The 16,967-nt window shown below is 54.9% G+C and overlaps 39 non-coding genes across 39 annotated transcripts; 7 read left to right on the top strand and 32 right to left on the bottom strand.

The window, feature by feature from the left end:
- Positions 1 to 594: 594 nt before the first annotated feature.
- On the bottom strand, positions 595 to 668 carry Trnai-aau. Its single transcript has one exon. It is a non-coding gene; the product is annotated as a tRNA-Ile (tRNA).
- Positions 669 to 866: 198 nt separating this feature from the next.
- Trnae-uuc lies at positions 867 to 938 on the bottom strand. Its single transcript has one exon. It is a non-coding gene; the product is annotated as a tRNA-Glu (tRNA).
- Positions 939 to 1,243: 305 nt separating this feature from the next.
- Trnam-cau lies at positions 1,244 to 1,316 on the bottom strand. Its single transcript has one exon. It is a non-coding gene; the product is annotated as a tRNA-Met (tRNA).
- A 380-nt stretch (positions 1,317 to 1,696) lies between these two features.
- On the bottom strand, positions 1,697 to 1,767 carry Trnag-gcc. Its single transcript has one exon. It is a non-coding gene; the product is annotated as a tRNA-Gly (tRNA).
- A 325-nt stretch (positions 1,768 to 2,092) lies between these two features.
- Positions 2,093 to 2,164, top strand: Trnag-ucc. The gene has a single exon. It is a non-coding gene; the product is annotated as a tRNA-Gly (tRNA).
- A 598-nt stretch (positions 2,165 to 2,762) lies between these two features.
- On the bottom strand, positions 2,763 to 2,836 carry Trnai-aau. The gene has a single exon. It is a non-coding gene; the product is annotated as a tRNA-Ile (tRNA).
- Positions 2,837 to 3,034: 198 nt separating this feature from the next.
- On the bottom strand, positions 3,035 to 3,106 carry Trnae-uuc. Its single transcript has one exon. It is a non-coding gene; the product is annotated as a tRNA-Glu (tRNA).
- A 305-nt stretch (positions 3,107 to 3,411) lies between these two features.
- On the bottom strand, positions 3,412 to 3,484 carry Trnam-cau. Its single transcript has one exon. It is a non-coding gene; the product is annotated as a tRNA-Met (tRNA).
- A 380-nt stretch (positions 3,485 to 3,864) lies between these two features.
- On the bottom strand, positions 3,865 to 3,935 carry Trnag-gcc. Its single transcript has one exon. It is a non-coding gene; the product is annotated as a tRNA-Gly (tRNA).
- Positions 3,936 to 4,260: 325 nt separating this feature from the next.
- Trnag-ucc lies at positions 4,261 to 4,332 on the top strand. The gene has a single exon. It is a non-coding gene; the product is annotated as a tRNA-Gly (tRNA).
- Positions 4,333 to 4,930: 598 nt separating this feature from the next.
- Positions 4,931 to 5,004, bottom strand: Trnai-aau. Its single transcript has one exon. It is a non-coding gene; the product is annotated as a tRNA-Ile (tRNA).
- Positions 5,005 to 5,202: 198 nt separating this feature from the next.
- Trnae-uuc lies at positions 5,203 to 5,274 on the bottom strand. The gene has a single exon. It is a non-coding gene; the product is annotated as a tRNA-Glu (tRNA).
- A 305-nt stretch (positions 5,275 to 5,579) lies between these two features.
- On the bottom strand, positions 5,580 to 5,652 carry Trnam-cau. The gene has a single exon. It is a non-coding gene; the product is annotated as a tRNA-Met (tRNA).
- A 380-nt stretch (positions 5,653 to 6,032) lies between these two features.
- Trnag-gcc lies at positions 6,033 to 6,103 on the bottom strand. Its single transcript has one exon. It is a non-coding gene; the product is annotated as a tRNA-Gly (tRNA).
- A 325-nt stretch (positions 6,104 to 6,428) lies between these two features.
- Positions 6,429 to 6,500, top strand: Trnag-ucc. The gene has a single exon. It is a non-coding gene; the product is annotated as a tRNA-Gly (tRNA).
- A 598-nt stretch (positions 6,501 to 7,098) lies between these two features.
- On the bottom strand, positions 7,099 to 7,172 carry Trnai-aau. Its single transcript has one exon. It is a non-coding gene; the product is annotated as a tRNA-Ile (tRNA).
- A 198-nt stretch (positions 7,173 to 7,370) lies between these two features.
- Trnae-uuc lies at positions 7,371 to 7,442 on the bottom strand. Its single transcript has one exon. It is a non-coding gene; the product is annotated as a tRNA-Glu (tRNA).
- Positions 7,443 to 7,747: 305 nt separating this feature from the next.
- Trnam-cau lies at positions 7,748 to 7,820 on the bottom strand. Its single transcript has one exon. It is a non-coding gene; the product is annotated as a tRNA-Met (tRNA).
- Positions 7,821 to 8,200: 380 nt separating this feature from the next.
- Positions 8,201 to 8,271, bottom strand: Trnag-gcc. Its single transcript has one exon. It is a non-coding gene; the product is annotated as a tRNA-Gly (tRNA).
- A 325-nt stretch (positions 8,272 to 8,596) lies between these two features.
- Positions 8,597 to 8,668, top strand: Trnag-ucc. Its single transcript has one exon. It is a non-coding gene; the product is annotated as a tRNA-Gly (tRNA).
- Positions 8,669 to 9,266: 598 nt separating this feature from the next.
- On the bottom strand, positions 9,267 to 9,340 carry Trnai-aau. The gene has a single exon. It is a non-coding gene; the product is annotated as a tRNA-Ile (tRNA).
- Positions 9,341 to 9,538: 198 nt separating this feature from the next.
- Positions 9,539 to 9,610, bottom strand: Trnae-uuc. Its single transcript has one exon. It is a non-coding gene; the product is annotated as a tRNA-Glu (tRNA).
- Positions 9,611 to 9,915: 305 nt separating this feature from the next.
- Positions 9,916 to 9,988, bottom strand: Trnam-cau. Its single transcript has one exon. It is a non-coding gene; the product is annotated as a tRNA-Met (tRNA).
- A 380-nt stretch (positions 9,989 to 10,368) lies between these two features.
- On the bottom strand, positions 10,369 to 10,439 carry Trnag-gcc. The gene has a single exon. It is a non-coding gene; the product is annotated as a tRNA-Gly (tRNA).
- A 325-nt stretch (positions 10,440 to 10,764) lies between these two features.
- Positions 10,765 to 10,836, top strand: Trnag-ucc. The gene has a single exon. It is a non-coding gene; the product is annotated as a tRNA-Gly (tRNA).
- A 598-nt stretch (positions 10,837 to 11,434) lies between these two features.
- Positions 11,435 to 11,508, bottom strand: Trnai-aau. The gene has a single exon. It is a non-coding gene; the product is annotated as a tRNA-Ile (tRNA).
- A 198-nt stretch (positions 11,509 to 11,706) lies between these two features.
- On the bottom strand, positions 11,707 to 11,778 carry Trnae-uuc. Its single transcript has one exon. It is a non-coding gene; the product is annotated as a tRNA-Glu (tRNA).
- Positions 11,779 to 12,083: 305 nt separating this feature from the next.
- Positions 12,084 to 12,156, bottom strand: Trnam-cau. Its single transcript has one exon. It is a non-coding gene; the product is annotated as a tRNA-Met (tRNA).
- Positions 12,157 to 12,536: 380 nt separating this feature from the next.
- Positions 12,537 to 12,607, bottom strand: Trnag-gcc. The gene has a single exon. It is a non-coding gene; the product is annotated as a tRNA-Gly (tRNA).
- A 325-nt stretch (positions 12,608 to 12,932) lies between these two features.
- Trnag-ucc lies at positions 12,933 to 13,004 on the top strand. Its single transcript has one exon. It is a non-coding gene; the product is annotated as a tRNA-Gly (tRNA).
- Positions 13,005 to 13,602: 598 nt separating this feature from the next.
- Trnai-aau lies at positions 13,603 to 13,676 on the bottom strand. Its single transcript has one exon. It is a non-coding gene; the product is annotated as a tRNA-Ile (tRNA).
- A 198-nt stretch (positions 13,677 to 13,874) lies between these two features.
- Trnae-uuc lies at positions 13,875 to 13,946 on the bottom strand. Its single transcript has one exon. It is a non-coding gene; the product is annotated as a tRNA-Glu (tRNA).
- A 305-nt stretch (positions 13,947 to 14,251) lies between these two features.
- Positions 14,252 to 14,324, bottom strand: Trnam-cau. The gene has a single exon. It is a non-coding gene; the product is annotated as a tRNA-Met (tRNA).
- Positions 14,325 to 14,704: 380 nt separating this feature from the next.
- On the bottom strand, positions 14,705 to 14,775 carry Trnag-gcc. Its single transcript has one exon. It is a non-coding gene; the product is annotated as a tRNA-Gly (tRNA).
- A 325-nt stretch (positions 14,776 to 15,100) lies between these two features.
- Trnag-ucc lies at positions 15,101 to 15,172 on the top strand. Its single transcript has one exon. It is a non-coding gene; the product is annotated as a tRNA-Gly (tRNA).
- Positions 15,173 to 15,770: 598 nt separating this feature from the next.
- On the bottom strand, positions 15,771 to 15,844 carry Trnai-aau. Its single transcript has one exon. It is a non-coding gene; the product is annotated as a tRNA-Ile (tRNA).
- Positions 15,845 to 16,042: 198 nt separating this feature from the next.
- Positions 16,043 to 16,114, bottom strand: Trnae-uuc. The gene has a single exon. It is a non-coding gene; the product is annotated as a tRNA-Glu (tRNA).
- Positions 16,115 to 16,419: 305 nt separating this feature from the next.
- On the bottom strand, positions 16,420 to 16,492 carry Trnam-cau. Its single transcript has one exon. It is a non-coding gene; the product is annotated as a tRNA-Met (tRNA).
- A 380-nt stretch (positions 16,493 to 16,872) lies between these two features.
- Trnag-gcc lies at positions 16,873 to 16,943 on the bottom strand. The gene has a single exon. It is a non-coding gene; the product is annotated as a tRNA-Gly (tRNA).
- Between the last annotated feature and the right edge of the window lie 24 nt (positions 16,944 to 16,967).

A 16,967-nucleotide genomic window follows, 5' to 3' on the forward strand; every position in this document is an offset into this window, starting at 1 on the left:
GCTTTTAATTTCGCGTATGAGTACTTTTGCCACGCGCTCTTAAATTATTGTTTTTCCGGCCTCCTACTCGCTGCATACCAGCCCTTAGTGTGTCTCGACTTGTCTCGACTTTGCTCGGCTGACGCGAGAGCTGACGCTCTCAAATCGGCCTATATCAAAACGACAAGCACGAGAAACGACTGAGAGAGGTAAAGAGAGGTGAGGCTAGGCGATGGACACACAGCACGCCCCCTTCATTTCACGGTGGCGTCTCCCTGACCGAATCGGGCTGCAGCTCCGAAAACTAAGGAGAAACAAAAATAGGAAGTAAAACTGCCAATAGTACCCTGTGTTCCCATGCGCTCACCCGCCCAAGTACTGACAGGGGCCAAAGTGGTTGCGCATCGGCAATCGGACATTTTCTTTCATTTTCTCTTTATCGGTTGAGAACCAGTGTATTCAAGATATTATGGCCATTGCCGAGTGAATGATGTAGCGCTTCCCGACGAGTCGGGTTCGGATCCTCTGTCAACTTCCACGCAGGGTGATGATCTTTTGGTCATCACACTCGCCAGCTGAAATCGGCGCTGCCTTTTCGTAGTAGTAAAAGAGTAGTGGCCCGTGGGGGGATCGAACCCACGACCTTCGCGTTATTAGCACGACGCTCTAACCAACTGAGCTAACGGGCCCCAGCAGATGCAGTTGCTCAGCCCTACGCTGGAAACTGGTGGCATGAAGCCGTACACCATTTCTATGGTCGTCGTGCGTCTGCTTCCCTAGTCTATATTCTGCTGACGGTCACGAAACAGTAGCTATATTGCGAGCAGGACGGGAAACGGCCGCTCGGACAGCTCAAACTTGTCACGACTCGTGTGGAAAAAATTCCGTTCCGGTACCGGGAATCGAACCCGGGCCTCCTGGGTGAAAGCCAGGTATCCTAGCCACTAGACCACACCGGATGCGGCCGTTTCGTTCGACCGTTCGTACGGTCGCTTGTCGCATTTCGTGTCGAGTGCCGCGTCGGCGCCCTTCTCTCTTTGCGAGCATCTTTGCACAGACTGACTGGCAAGGCGCGCACCTCAAACGCCGCAGAGCAATGCTTTTGGCTTCATGCTCTGCTGGGAGAAGAGGAAAAGGGAAGCTGTAAGTAGCAATAACAGGAGGTAAACATTTTCCCGCTGAAGCGTTGAAAAGTTGTGGATAACAAACAAGAACTACGTTGGCGCCCTAGCAACAGCGCCACCATCAGTCACAGAAAATTAAATGCCCCGGGTGAGGATCGAACTCACGACCTTAAGATTATGAGACTTACGCGCTGCCTACTGCGCTACCGAGGCACGGGTGCACCACTGGTCCTGGAAACTGGGTAAATACCGTACCCAATATTAGACGTAGAGACACTGTACTTCCTGGGTAACGTGTTCTGTTGCTACACGCGCACTGCCGGCCCAGTTGATTGCGGTGTTGCTGCAGCTGTTGCAACGATAGGCAGCACTCCTTGTCGTTAAAGCTCAGTGCCTCGGAGGCACCTGGACACAGCAACTTGTGAGGCCAAGCCGACGCTAGTCTGCAGAACATCATGCGAGCGTCCTAGTGGGGACCGGCGAGTGCTGCGTTCTCGGTTCTTCTCAAGGGAATCCAGCTATATATTCTTGCGGATCGTGCATCTCAAGCGCGCAAGCCACACGGCAGCATTATCGCGGGAAAAGCAAAATGATGCATCGGCCGGGAATCGAACCCGGGCCGCCCGCGTGGCAGGCGAGCATTCTACCACTGAACCACCGATGCTGGGGCCAGCGGCAACTTCACGCTGCTTCCCGAGCAGATGTCTCAAGGGAAAGTGGGACTGCCGTCAAGCGCCGTAGCATTCTGTGGAGAAGATGCTGCAGACGCTGAATCCTGCACTGCACTGCTTAAAAATGCCGCCAGAACGCGGTCCTCGCCGGCGCCGACTCTTGCCAAAGGATGCGAAATGTGCGCGGATACGCTGTCCGAATGCGTCTGGATGTGCTCCCCTAGCCTACCTCGAAATGCGCCTGCCAGGTACGATCACCTTCGGCCGCTGCCGACAGGCGGGAAGCCGACACAGCGCGGAGGCGGGGCGCTCGCTTGTGCGGTGGTGGTGTAATGGTCAGCATAGTTGCCTTCCAAGCAGTTGATCCGGGTTCGATTCCCGGCCACCGCAGCAGGCTTTTAATTTCGCGTATGAGTACTTTTGCCACGCGCTCTTAAATTATTGTTTTTCCGGCCTCCTACTCGCTGCATACCAGCCCTTAGTGTGTCTCGACTTGTCTCGACTTTGCTCGGCTGACGCGAGAGCTGACGCTCTCAAATCGGCCTATATCAAAACGACAAGCACGAGAAACGACTGAGAGAGGTAAAGAGAGGTGAGGCTAGGCGATGGACACACAGCACGCCCCCTTCATTTCACGGTGGCGTCTCCCTGACCGAATCGGGCTGCAGCTCCGAAAACTAAGGAGAAACAAAAATAGGAAGTAAAACTGCCAATAGTACCCTGTGTTCCCATGCGCTCACCCGCCCAAGTACTGACAGGGGCCAAAGTGGTTGCGCATCGGCAATCGGACATTTTCTTTCATTTTCTCTTTATCGGTTGAGAACCAGTGTATTCAAGATATTATGGCCATTGCCGAGTGAATGATGTAGCGCTTCCCGACGAGTCGGGTTCGGATCCTCTGTCAACTTCCACGCAGGGTGATGATCTTTTGGTCATCACACTCGCCAGCTGAAATCGGCGCTGCCTTTTCGTAGTAGTAAAAGAGTAGTGGCCCGTGGGGGGATCGAACCCACGACCTTCGCGTTATTAGCACGACGCTCTAACCAACTGAGCTAACGGGCCCCAGCAGATGCAGTTGCTCAGCCCTACGCTGGAAACTGGTGGCATGAAGCCGTACACCATTTCTATGGTCGTCGTGCGTCTGCTTCCCTAGTCTATATTCTGCTGACGGTCACGAAACAGTAGCTATATTGCGAGCAGGACGGGAAACGGCCGCTCGGACAGCTCAAACTTGTCACGACTCGTGTGGAAAAAATTCCGTTCCGGTACCGGGAATCGAACCCGGGCCTCCTGGGTGAAAGCCAGGTATCCTAGCCACTAGACCACACCGGATGCGGCCGTTTCGTTCGACCGTTCGTACGGTCGCTTGTCGCATTTCGTGTCGAGTGCCGCGTCGGCGCCCTTCTCTCTTTGCGAGCATCTTTGCACAGACTGACTGGCAAGGCGCGCACCTCAAACGCCGCAGAGCAATGCTTTTGGCTTCATGCTCTGCTGGGAGAAGAGGAAAAGGGAAGCTGTAAGTAGCAATAACAGGAGGTAAACATTTTCCCGCTGAAGCGTTGAAAAGTTGTGGATAACAAACAAGAACTACGTTGGCGCCCTAGCAACAGCGCCACCATCAGTCACAGAAAATTAAATGCCCCGGGTGAGGATCGAACTCACGACCTTAAGATTATGAGACTTACGCGCTGCCTACTGCGCTACCGAGGCACGGGTGCACCACTGGTCCTGGAAACTGGGTAAATACCGTACCCAATATTAGACGTAGAGACACTGTACTTCCTGGGTAACGTGTTCTGTTGCTACACGCGCACTGCCGGCCCAGTTGATTGCGGTGTTGCTGCAGCTGTTGCAACGATAGGCAGCACTCCTTGTCGTTAAAGCTCAGTGCCTCGGAGGCACCTGGACACAGCAACTTGTGAGGCCAAGCCGACGCTAGTCTGCAGAACATCATGCGAGCGTCCTAGTGGGGACCGGCGAGTGCTGCGTTCTCGGTTCTTCTCAAGGGAATCCAGCTATATATTCTTGCGGATCGTGCATCTCAAGCGCGCAAGCCACACGGCAGCATTATCGCGGGAAAAGCAAAATGATGCATCGGCCGGGAATCGAACCCGGGCCGCCCGCGTGGCAGGCGAGCATTCTACCACTGAACCACCGATGCTGGGGCCAGCGGCAACTTCACGCTGCTTCCCGAGCAGATGTCTCAAGGGAAAGTGGGACTGCCGTCAAGCGCCGTAGCATTCTGTGGAGAAGATGCTGCAGACGCTGAATCCTGCACTGCACTGCTTAAAAATGCCGCCAGAACGCGGTCCTCGCCGGCGCCGACTCTTGCCAAAGGATGCGAAATGTGCGCGGATACGCTGTCCGAATGCGTCTGGATGTGCTCCCCTAGCCTACCTCGAAATGCGCCTGCCAGGTACGATCACCTTCGGCCGCTGCCGACAGGCGGGAAGCCGACACAGCGCGGAGGCGGGGCGCTCGCTTGTGCGGTGGTGGTGTAATGGTCAGCATAGTTGCCTTCCAAGCAGTTGATCCGGGTTCGATTCCCGGCCACCGCAGCAGGCTTTTAATTTCGCGTATGAGTACTTTTGCCACGCGCTCTTAAATTATTGTTTTTCCGGCCTCCTACTCGCTGCATACCAGCCCTTAGTGTGTCTCGACTTGTCTCGACTTTGCTCGGCTGACGCGAGAGCTGACGCTCTCAAATCGGCCTATATCAAAACGACAAGCACGAGAAACGACTGAGAGAGGTAAAGAGAGGTGAGGCTAGGCGATGGACACACAGCACGCCCCCTTCATTTCACGGTGGCGTCTCCCTGACCGAATCGGGCTGCAGCTCCGAAAACTAAGGAGAAACAAAAATAGGAAGTAAAACTGCCAATAGTACCCTGTGTTCCCATGCGCTCACCCGCCCAAGTACTGACAGGGGCCAAAGTGGTTGCGCATCGGCAATCGGACATTTTCTTTCATTTTCTCTTTATCGGTTGAGAACCAGTGTATTCAAGATATTATGGCCATTGCCGAGTGAATGATGTAGCGCTTCCCGACGAGTCGGGTTCGGATCCTCTGTCAACTTCCACGCAGGGTGATGATCTTTTGGTCATCACACTCGCCAGCTGAAATCGGCGCTGCCTTTTCGTAGTAGTAAAAGAGTAGTGGCCCGTGGGGGGATCGAACCCACGACCTTCGCGTTATTAGCACGACGCTCTAACCAACTGAGCTAACGGGCCCCAGCAGATGCAGTTGCTCAGCCCTACGCTGGAAACTGGTGGCATGAAGCCGTACACCATTTCTATGGTCGTCGTGCGTCTGCTTCCCTAGTCTATATTCTGCTGACGGTCACGAAACAGTAGCTATATTGCGAGCAGGACGGGAAACGGCCGCTCGGACAGCTCAAACTTGTCACGACTCGTGTGGAAAAAATTCCGTTCCGGTACCGGGAATCGAACCCGGGCCTCCTGGGTGAAAGCCAGGTATCCTAGCCACTAGACCACACCGGATGCGGCCGTTTCGTTCGACCGTTCGTACGGTCGCTTGTCGCATTTCGTGTCGAGTGCCGCGTCGGCGCCCTTCTCTCTTTGCGAGCATCTTTGCACAGACTGACTGGCAAGGCGCGCACCTCAAACGCCGCAGAGCAATGCTTTTGGCTTCATGCTCTGCTGGGAGAAGAGGAAAAGGGAAGCTGTAAGTAGCAATAACAGGAGGTAAACATTTTCCCGCTGAAGCGTTGAAAAGTTGTGGATAACAAACAAGAACTACGTTGGCGCCCTAGCAACAGCGCCACCATCAGTCACAGAAAATTAAATGCCCCGGGTGAGGATCGAACTCACGACCTTAAGATTATGAGACTTACGCGCTGCCTACTGCGCTACCGAGGCACGGGTGCACCACTGGTCCTGGAAACTGGGTAAATACCGTACCCAATATTAGACGTAGAGACACTGTACTTCCTGGGTAACGTGTTCTGTTGCTACACGCGCACTGCCGGCCCAGTTGATTGCGGTGTTGCTGCAGCTGTTGCAACGATAGGCAGCACTCCTTGTCGTTAAAGCTCAGTGCCTCGGAGGCACCTGGACACAGCAACTTGTGAGGCCAAGCCGACGCTAGTCTGCAGAACATCATGCGAGCGTCCTAGTGGGGACCGGCGAGTGCTGCGTTCTCGGTTCTTCTCAAGGGAATCCAGCTATATATTCTTGCGGATCGTGCATCTCAAGCGCGCAAGCCACACGGCAGCATTATCGCGGGAAAAGCAAAATGATGCATCGGCCGGGAATCGAACCCGGGCCGCCCGCGTGGCAGGCGAGCATTCTACCACTGAACCACCGATGCTGGGGCCAGCGGCAACTTCACGCTGCTTCCCGAGCAGATGTCTCAAGGGAAAGTGGGACTGCCGTCAAGCGCCGTAGCATTCTGTGGAGAAGATGCTGCAGACGCTGAATCCTGCACTGCACTGCTTAAAAATGCCGCCAGAACGCGGTCCTCGCCGGCGCCGACTCTTGCCAAAGGATGCGAAATGTGCGCGGATACGCTGTCCGAATGCGTCTGGATGTGCTCCCCTAGCCTACCTCGAAATGCGCCTGCCAGGTACGATCACCTTCGGCCGCTGCCGACAGGCGGGAAGCCGACACAGCGCGGAGGCGGGGCGCTCGCTTGTGCGGTGGTGGTGTAATGGTCAGCATAGTTGCCTTCCAAGCAGTTGATCCGGGTTCGATTCCCGGCCACCGCAGCAGGCTTTTAATTTCGCGTATGAGTACTTTTGCCACGCGCTCTTAAATTATTGTTTTTCCGGCCTCCTACTCGCTGCATACCAGCCCTTAGTGTGTCTCGACTTGTCTCGACTTTGCTCGGCTGACGCGAGAGCTGACGCTCTCAAATCGGCCTATATCAAAACGACAAGCACGAGAAACGACTGAGAGAGGTAAAGAGAGGTGAGGCTAGGCGATGGACACACAGCACGCCCCCTTCATTTCACGGTGGCGTCTCCCTGACCGAATCGGGCTGCAGCTCCGAAAACTAAGGAGAAACAAAAATAGGAAGTAAAACTGCCAATAGTACCCTGTGTTCCCATGCGCTCACCCGCCCAAGTACTGACAGGGGCCAAAGTGGTTGCGCATCGGCAATCGGACATTTTCTTTCATTTTCTCTTTATCGGTTGAGAACCAGTGTATTCAAGATATTATGGCCATTGCCGAGTGAATGATGTAGCGCTTCCCGACGAGTCGGGTTCGGATCCTCTGTCAACTTCCACGCAGGGTGATGATCTTTTGGTCATCACACTCGCCAGCTGAAATCGGCGCTGCCTTTTCGTAGTAGTAAAAGAGTAGTGGCCCGTGGGGGGATCGAACCCACGACCTTCGCGTTATTAGCACGACGCTCTAACCAACTGAGCTAACGGGCCCCAGCAGATGCAGTTGCTCAGCCCTACGCTGGAAACTGGTGGCATGAAGCCGTACACCATTTCTATGGTCGTCGTGCGTCTGCTTCCCTAGTCTATATTCTGCTGACGGTCACGAAACAGTAGCTATATTGCGAGCAGGACGGGAAACGGCCGCTCGGACAGCTCAAACTTGTCACGACTCGTGTGGAAAAAATTCCGTTCCGGTACCGGGAATCGAACCCGGGCCTCCTGGGTGAAAGCCAGGTATCCTAGCCACTAGACCACACCGGATGCGGCCGTTTCGTTCGACCGTTCGTACGGTCGCTTGTCGCATTTCGTGTCGAGTGCCGCGTCGGCGCCCTTCTCTCTTTGCGAGCATCTTTGCACAGACTGACTGGCAAGGCGCGCACCTCAAACGCCGCAGAGCAATGCTTTTGGCTTCATGCTCTGCTGGGAGAAGAGGAAAAGGGAAGCTGTAAGTAGCAATAACAGGAGGTAAACATTTTCCCGCTGAAGCGTTGAAAAGTTGTGGATAACAAACAAGAACTACGTTGGCGCCCTAGCAACAGCGCCACCATCAGTCACAGAAAATTAAATGCCCCGGGTGAGGATCGAACTCACGACCTTAAGATTATGAGACTTACGCGCTGCCTACTGCGCTACCGAGGCACGGGTGCACCACTGGTCCTGGAAACTGGGTAAATACCGTACCCAATATTAGACGTAGAGACACTGTACTTCCTGGGTAACGTGTTCTGTTGCTACACGCGCACTGCCGGCCCAGTTGATTGCGGTGTTGCTGCAGCTGTTGCAACGATAGGCAGCACTCCTTGTCGTTAAAGCTCAGTGCCTCGGAGGCACCTGGACACAGCAACTTGTGAGGCCAAGCCGACGCTAGTCTGCAGAACATCATGCGAGCGTCCTAGTGGGGACCGGCGAGTGCTGCGTTCTCGGTTCTTCTCAAGGGAATCCAGCTATATATTCTTGCGGATCGTGCATCTCAAGCGCGCAAGCCACACGGCAGCATTATCGCGGGAAAAGCAAAATGATGCATCGGCCGGGAATCGAACCCGGGCCGCCCGCGTGGCAGGCGAGCATTCTACCACTGAACCACCGATGCTGGGGCCAGCGGCAACTTCACGCTGCTTCCCGAGCAGATGTCTCAAGGGAAAGTGGGACTGCCGTCAAGCGCCGTAGCATTCTGTGGAGAAGATGCTGCAGACGCTGAATCCTGCACTGCACTGCTTAAAAATGCCGCCAGAACGCGGTCCTCGCCGGCGCCGACTCTTGCCAAAGGATGCGAAATGTGCGCGGATACGCTGTCCGAATGCGTCTGGATGTGCTCCCCTAGCCTACCTCGAAATGCGCCTGCCAGGTACGATCACCTTCGGCCGCTGCCGACAGGCGGGAAGCCGACACAGCGCGGAGGCGGGGCGCTCGCTTGTGCGGTGGTGGTGTAATGGTCAGCATAGTTGCCTTCCAAGCAGTTGATCCGGGTTCGATTCCCGGCCACCGCAGCAGGCTTTTAATTTCGCGTATGAGTACTTTTGCCACGCGCTCTTAAATTATTGTTTTTCCGGCCTCCTACTCGCTGCATACCAGCCCTTAGTGTGTCTCGACTTGTCTCGACTTTGCTCGGCTGACGCGAGAGCTGACGCTCTCAAATCGGCCTATATCAAAACGACAAGCACGAGAAACGACTGAGAGAGGTAAAGAGAGGTGAGGCTAGGCGATGGACACACAGCACGCCCCCTTCATTTCACGGTGGCGTCTCCCTGACCGAATCGGGCTGCAGCTCCGAAAACTAAGGAGAAACAAAAATAGGAAGTAAAACTGCCAATAGTACCCTGTGTTCCCATGCGCTCACCCGCCCAAGTACTGACAGGGGCCAAAGTGGTTGCGCATCGGCAATCGGACATTTTCTTTCATTTTCTCTTTATCGGTTGAGAACCAGTGTATTCAAGATATTATGGCCATTGCCGAGTGAATGATGTAGCGCTTCCCGACGAGTCGGGTTCGGATCCTCTGTCAACTTCCACGCAGGGTGATGATCTTTTGGTCATCACACTCGCCAGCTGAAATCGGCGCTGCCTTTTCGTAGTAGTAAAAGAGTAGTGGCCCGTGGGGGGATCGAACCCACGACCTTCGCGTTATTAGCACGACGCTCTAACCAACTGAGCTAACGGGCCCCAGCAGATGCAGTTGCTCAGCCCTACGCTGGAAACTGGTGGCATGAAGCCGTACACCATTTCTATGGTCGTCGTGCGTCTGCTTCCCTAGTCTATATTCTGCTGACGGTCACGAAACAGTAGCTATATTGCGAGCAGGACGGGAAACGGCCGCTCGGACAGCTCAAACTTGTCACGACTCGTGTGGAAAAAATTCCGTTCCGGTACCGGGAATCGAACCCGGGCCTCCTGGGTGAAAGCCAGGTATCCTAGCCACTAGACCACACCGGATGCGGCCGTTTCGTTCGACCGTTCGTACGGTCGCTTGTCGCATTTCGTGTCGAGTGCCGCGTCGGCGCCCTTCTCTCTTTGCGAGCATCTTTGCACAGACTGACTGGCAAGGCGCGCACCTCAAACGCCGCAGAGCAATGCTTTTGGCTTCATGCTCTGCTGGGAGAAGAGGAAAAGGGAAGCTGTAAGTAGCAATAACAGGAGGTAAACATTTTCCCGCTGAAGCGTTGAAAAGTTGTGGATAACAAACAAGAACTACGTTGGCGCCCTAGCAACAGCGCCACCATCAGTCACAGAAAATTAAATGCCCCGGGTGAGGATCGAACGCACGACCTTAAGATTATGAGACTTACGCGCTGCCTACTGCGCTACCGAGGCACGGGTGCACCACTGGTCCTGGAAACTGGGTAAATACCGTACCCAATATTAGACGTAGAGACACTGTACTTCCTGGGTAACGTGTTCTGTTGCTACACGCGCACTGCCGGCCCAGTTGATTGCGGTGTTGCTGCAGCTGTTGCAACGATAGGCAGCACTCCTTGTCGTTAAAGCTCAGTGCCTCGGAGGCACCTGGACACAGCAACTTGTGAGGCCAAGCCGACGCTAGTCTGCAGAACATCATGCGAGCGTCCTAGTGGGGACCGGCGAGTGCTGCGTTCTCGGTTCTTCTCAAGGGAATCCAGCTATATATTCTTGCGGATCGTGCATCTCAAGCGCGCAAGCCACACGGCAGCATTATCGCGGGAAAAGCAAAATGATGCATCGGCCGGGAATCGAACCCGGGCCGCCCGCGTGGCAGGCGAGCATTCTACCACTGAACCACCGATGCTGGGGCCAGCGGCAACTTCACGCTGCTTCCCGAGCAGATGTCTCAAGGGAAAGTGGGACTGCCGTCAAGCGCCGTAGCATTCTGTGGAGAAGATGCTGCAGACGCTGAATCCTGCACTGCACTGCTTAAAAATGCCGCCAGAACGCGGTCCTCGCCGGCGCCGACTCTTGCCAAAGGATGCGAAATGTGCGCGGATACGCTGTCCGAATGCGTCTGGATGTGCTCCCCTAGCCTACCTCGAAATGCGCCTGCCAGGTACGATCACCTTCGGCCGCTGCCGACAGGCGGGAAGCCGACACAGCGCGGAGGCGGGGCGCTCGCTTGTGCGGTGGTGGTGTAATGGTCAGCATAGTTGCCTTCCAAGCAGTTGATCCGGGTTCGATTCCCGGCCACCGCAGCAGGCTTTTAATTTCGCGTATGAGTACTTTTGCCACGCGCTCTTAAATTATTGTTTTTCCGGCCTCCTACTCGCTGCATACCAGCCCTTAGTGTGTCTCGACTTGTCTCGACTTTGCTCGGCTGACGCGAGAGCTGACGCTCTCAAATCGGCCTATATCAAAACGACAAGCACGAGAAACGACTGAGAGAGGTAAAGAGAGGTGAGGCTAGGCGATGGACACACAGCACGCCCCCTTCATTTCACGGTGGCGTCTCCCTGACCGAATCGGGCTGCAGCTCCGAAAACTAAGGAGAAACAAAAATAGGAAGTAAAACTGCCAATAGTACCCTGTGTTCCCATGCGCTCACCCGCCCAAGTACTGACAGGGGCCAAAGTGGTTGCGCATCGGCAATCGGACATTTTCTTTCATTTTCTCTTTATCGGTTGAGAACCAGTGTATTCAAGATATTATGGCCATTGCCGAGTGAATGATGTAGCGCTTCCCGACGAGTCGGGTTCGGATCCTCTGTCAACTTCCACGCAGGGTGATGATCTTTTGGTCATCACACTCGCCAGCTGAAATCGGCGCTGCCTTTTCGTAGTAGTAAAAGAGTAGTGGCCCGTGGGGGGATCGAACCCACGACCTTCGCGTTATTAGCACGACGCTCTAACCAACTGAGCTAACGGGCCCCAGCAGATGCAGTTGCTCAGCCCTACGCTGGAAACTGGTGGCATGAAGCCGTACACCATTTCTATGGTCGTCGTGCGTCTGCTTCCCTAGTCTATATTCTGCTGACGGTCACGAAACAGTAGCTATATTGCGAGCAGGACGGGAAACGGCCGCTCGGACAGCTCAAACTTGTCACGACTCGTGTGGAAAAAATTCCGTTCCGGTACCGGGAATCGAACCCGGGCCTCCTGGGTGAAAGCCAGGTATCCTAGCCACTAGACCACACCGGATGCGGCCGTTTCGTTCGACCGTTCGTACGGTCGCTTGTCGCATTTCGTGTCGAGTGCCGCGTCGGCGCCCTTCTCTCTTTGCGAGCATCTTTGCACAGACTGACTGGCAAGGCGCGCACCTCAAACGCCGCAGAGCAATGCTTTTGGCTTCATGCTCTGCTGGGAGAAGAGGAAAAGGGAAGCTGTAAGTAGCAATAACAGGAGGTAAACATTTTCCCGCTGAAGCGTTGAAAAGTTGTGGATAACAAACAAGAACTACGTTGGCGCCCTAGCAACAGCGCCACCATCAGTCACAGAAAATTAAATGCCCCGGGTGAGGATCGAACTCACGACCTTAAGATTATGAGACTTACGCGCTGCCTACTGCGCTACCGAGGCACGGGTGCACCACTGGTCCTGGAAACTGGGTAAATACCGTACCCAATATTAGACGTAGAGACACTGTACTTCCTGGGTAACGTGTTCTGTTGCTACACGCGCACTGCCGGCCCAGTTGATTGCGGTGTTGCTGCAGCTGTTGCAACGATAGGCAGCACTCCTTGTCGTTAAAGCTCAGTGCCTCGGAGGCACCTGGACACAGCAACTTGTGAGGCCAAGCCGACGCTAGTCTGCAGAACATCATGCGAGCGTCCTAGTGGGGACCGGCGAGTGCTGCGTTCTCGGTTCTTCTCAAGGGAATCCAGCTATATATTCTTGCGGATCGTGCATCTCAAGCGCGCAAGCCACACGGCAGCATTATCGCGGGAAAAGCAAAATGATGCATCGGCCGGGAATCGAACCCGGGCCGCCCGCGTGGCAGGCGAGCATTCTACCACTGAACCACCGATGCTGGGGCCAGCGGCAACTTCACGCTGCTTCCCGAGCAGATGTCTCAAGGGAAAGTGGGACTGCCGTCAAGCGCCGTAGCATTCTGTGGAGAAGATGCTGCAGACGCTGAATCCTGCACTGCACTGCTTAAAAATGCCGCCAGAACGCGGTCCTCGCCGGCGCCGACTCTTGCCAAAGGATGCGAAATGTGCGCGGATACGCTGTCCGAATGCGTCTGGATGTGCTCCCCTAGCCTACCTCGAAATGCGCCTGCCAGGTACGATCACCTTCGGCCGCTGCCGACAGGCGGGAAGCCGACACAGCGCGGAGGCGGGGCGCTCGCTTGTGCGGTGGTGGTGTAATGGTCAGCATAGTTGCCTTCCAAGCAGTTGATCCGGGTTCGATTCCCGGCCACCGCAGCAGGCTTTTAATTTCGCGTATGAGTACTTTTGCCACGCGCTCTTAAATTATTGTTTTTCCGGCCTCCTACTCGCTGCATACCAGCCCTTAGTGTGTCTCGACTTGTCTCGACTTTGCTCGGCTGACGCGAGAGCTGACGCTCTCAAATCGGCCTATATCAAAACGACAAGCACGAGAAACGACTGAGAGAGGTAAAGAGAGGTGAGGCTAGGCGATGGACACACAGCACGCCCCCTTCATTTCACGGTGGCGTCTCCCTGACCGAATCGGGCTGCAGCTCCGAAAACTAAGGAGAAACAAAAATAGGAAGTAAAACTGCCAATAGTACCCTGTGTTCCCATGCGCTCACCCGCCCAAGTACTGACAGGGGCCAAAGTGGTTGCGCATCGGCAATCGGACATTTTCTTTCATTTTCTCTTTATCGGTTGAGAACCAGTGTATTCAAGATATTATGGCCATTGCCGAGTGAATGATGTAGCGCTTCCCGACGAGTCGGGTTCGGATCCTCTGTCAACTTCCACGCAGGGTGATGATCTTTTGGTCATCACACTCGCCAGCTGAAATCGGCGCTGCCTTTTCGTAGTAGTAAAAGAGTAGTGGCCCGTGGGGGGATCGAACCCACGACCTTCGCGTTATTAGCACGACGCTCTAACCAACTGAGCTAACGGGCCCCAGCAGATGCAGTTGCTCAGCCCTACGCTGGAAACTGGTGGCATGAAGCCGTACACCATTTCTATGGTCGTCGTGCGTCTGCTTCCCTAGTCTATATTCTGCTGACGGTCACGAAACAGTAGCTATATTGCGAGCAGGACGGGAAACGGCCGCTCGGACAGCTCAAACTTGTCACGACTCGTGTGGAAAAAATTCCGTTCCGGTACCGGGAATCGAACCCGGGCCTCCTGGGTGAAAGCCAGGTATCCTAGCCACTAGACCACACCGGATGCGGCCGTTTCGTTCGACCGTTCGTACGGTCGCTTGTCGCATTTCGTGTCGAGTGCCGCGTCGGCGCCCTTCTCTCTTTGCGAGCATCTTTGCACAGACTGACTGGCAAGGCGCGCACCTCAAACGCCGCAGAGCAATGCTTTTGGCTTCATGCTCTGCTGGGAGAAGAGGAAAAGGGAAGCTGTAAGTAGCAATAACAGGAGGTAAACATTTTCCCGCTGAAGCGTTGAAAAGTTGTGGATAACAAACAAGAACTACGTTGGCGCCCTAGCAACAGCGCCACCATCAGTCACAGAAAATTAAATGCCCCGGGTGAGGATCGAACTCACGACCTTAAGATTATGAGACTTACGCGCTGCCTACTGCGCTACCGAGGCACGGGTGCACCACTGGTCCTGGAAACTGGGTAAATACCGTACCCAATATTAGACGTAGAGACACTGTACTTCCTGGGTAACGTGTTCTGTTGCTACACGCGCACTGCCGGCCCAGTTGATTGCGGTGTTGCTGCAGCTGTTGCAACGATAGGCAGCACTCCTTGTCGTTAAAGCTCAGTGCCTCGGAGGCACCTGGACACAGCAACTTGTGAGGCCAAGCCGACGCTAGTCTGCAGAACATCATGCGAGCGTCCTAGTGGGGACCGGCGAGTGCTGCGTTCTCGGTTCTTCTCAAGGGAATCCAGCTATATATTCTTGCGGATCGTGCATCTCAAGCGCGCAAGCCACACGGCAGCATTATCGCGGGAAAAGCAAAATGATGCATCGGCCGGGAATCGAACCCGGGCCGCCCGCGTGGCAGGCGAGCATTCTACCACTGAACCACCGATGCTGGGGCCAGCGGCAACTTCACGCTGCTTCCCGAGCAGATGTCTCAAGGGAAAGTGGGACTGCCGTCAAGCGCCGTAGCATTCTGTGGAGAAGATGCTGCAGACGCTGAATCCTGCACTGCACTGCTTAAAAATGCCGCCAGAACGCGGTCCTCGCCGGCGCCGACTCTTGCCAAAGGATGCGAAATGTGCGCGGATACGCTGTCCGAATGCGTCTGGATGTGCTCCCCTAGCCTACCTCGAAATGCGCCTGCCAGGTACGATCACCTTCGGCCGCTGCCGACAGGCGGGAAGCCGACACAGCGCGGAGGCGGGGCGCTCGCTTGTGCGGTGGTGGTGTAATGGTCAGCATAGTTGCCTTCCAAGCAGTTGATCCGGGTTCGATTCCCGGCCACCGCAGCAGGCTTTTAATTTCGCGTATGAGTACTTTTGCCACGCGCTCTTAAATTATTGTTTTTCCGGCCTCCTACTCGCTGCATACCAGCCCTTAGTGTGTCTCGACTTGTCTCGACTTTGCTCGGCTGACGCGAGAGCTGACGCTCTCAAATCGGCCTATATCAAAACGACAAGCACGAGAAACGACTGAGAGAGGTAAAGAGAGGTGAGGCTAGGCGATGGACACACAGCACGCCCCCTTCATTTCACGGTGGCGTCTCCCTGACCGAATCGGGCTGCAGCTCCGAAAACTAAGGAGAAACAAAAATAGGAAGTAAAACTGCCAATAGTACCCTGTGTTCCCATGCGCTCACCCGCCCAAGTACTGACAGGGGCCAAAGTGGTTGCGCATCGGCAATCGGACATTTTCTTTCATTTTCTCTTTATCGGTTGAGAACCAGTGTATTCAAGATATTATGGCCATTGCCGAGTGAATGATGTAGCGCTTCCCGACGAGTCGGGTTCGGATCCTCTGTCAACTTCCACGCAGGGTGATGATCTTTTGGTCATCACACTCGCCAGCTGAAATCGGCGCTGCCTTTTCGTAGTAGTAAAAGAGTAGTGGCCCGTGGGGGGATCGAACCCACGACCTTCGCGTTATTAGCACGACGCTCTAACCAACTGAGCTAACGGGCCCCAGCAGATGCAGTTGCTCAGCCCTACGCTGGAAACTGGTGGCATGAAGCCGTACACCATTTCTATGGTCGTCGTGCGTCTGCTTCCCTAGTCTATATTCTGCTGACGGTCACGAAACAGTAGCTATATTGCGAGCAGGACGGGAAACGGCCGCTCGGACAGCTCAAACTTGTCACGACTCGTGTGGAAAAAATTCCGTTCCGGTACCGGGAATCGAACCCGGGCCTCCTGGGTGAAAGCCAGGTATCCTAGCCACTAGACCACACCGGATGCGGCCGTTTCGTTCGACCGTTCGTACGGTCGCTTGTCGCATTTCGTGTCGAGTGCCGCGTCGGCGCCCTTCTCTCTTTGCGAGCATCTTTGCACAGACTGACTGGCAAGGCGCGCACCTCAAACGCCGCAGAGCAATGCTTTTGGCTTCATGCTCTGCTGGGAGAAGAGGAAAAGGGAAGCTGTAAGTAGCAATAACAGGAGGTAAACATTTTCCCGCTGAAGCGTTGAAAAGTTGTGGATAACAAACAAGAACTACGTTGGCGCCCTAGCAACAGCGCCACCATCAGTCACAGAAAATTAAATGCCCCGGGTGAGGATCGAACTCACGACCTTAAGATTATGAGACTTACGCGCTGCCTACTGCGCTACCGAGGCACGGGTGCACCACTGGTCCTGGAAACTGGGTAAATACCGTACCCAATATTAGACGTAGAGACACTGTACTTCCTGGGTAACGTGTTCTGTTGCTACACGCGCACTGCCGGCCCAGTTGATTGCGGTGTTGCTGCAGCTGTTGCAACGATAGGCAGCACTCCTTGTCGTTAAAGCTCAGTGCCTCAGAGGCACCTGGACACAGCAACTTGTGAGGCCAAGCCGACGCTAGTCTGCAGAACATCATGCGAGCGTCCTAGTGGGGACCGGCGAGTGCTGCGTTCTCGGTTCTTCTCAAGGGAATCCAGCTATATATTCTTGCGGATCGTGCATCTCAAGCGCGCAAGCCACACGGCAGCATTATCGCGGGAAAAGCAAAATGATGCATCGGCCGGGAATCGAACCCGGGCCGCCCGCGTGGCAGGCGAGCATTCTACCACTGAACCACCGATGCTGGGGCCAGCGGCAACTTCACGCT

Source organism: Schistocerca piceifrons, unplaced genomic scaffold (genome assembly GCF_021461385.2).
Source record: "Schistocerca piceifrons isolate TAMUIC-IGC-003096 unplaced genomic scaffold, iqSchPice1.1 HiC_scaffold_422, whole genome shotgun sequence".
Taxonomy (NCBI): domain Eukaryota; kingdom Metazoa; phylum Arthropoda; class Insecta; order Orthoptera; family Acrididae; genus Schistocerca; species Schistocerca piceifrons.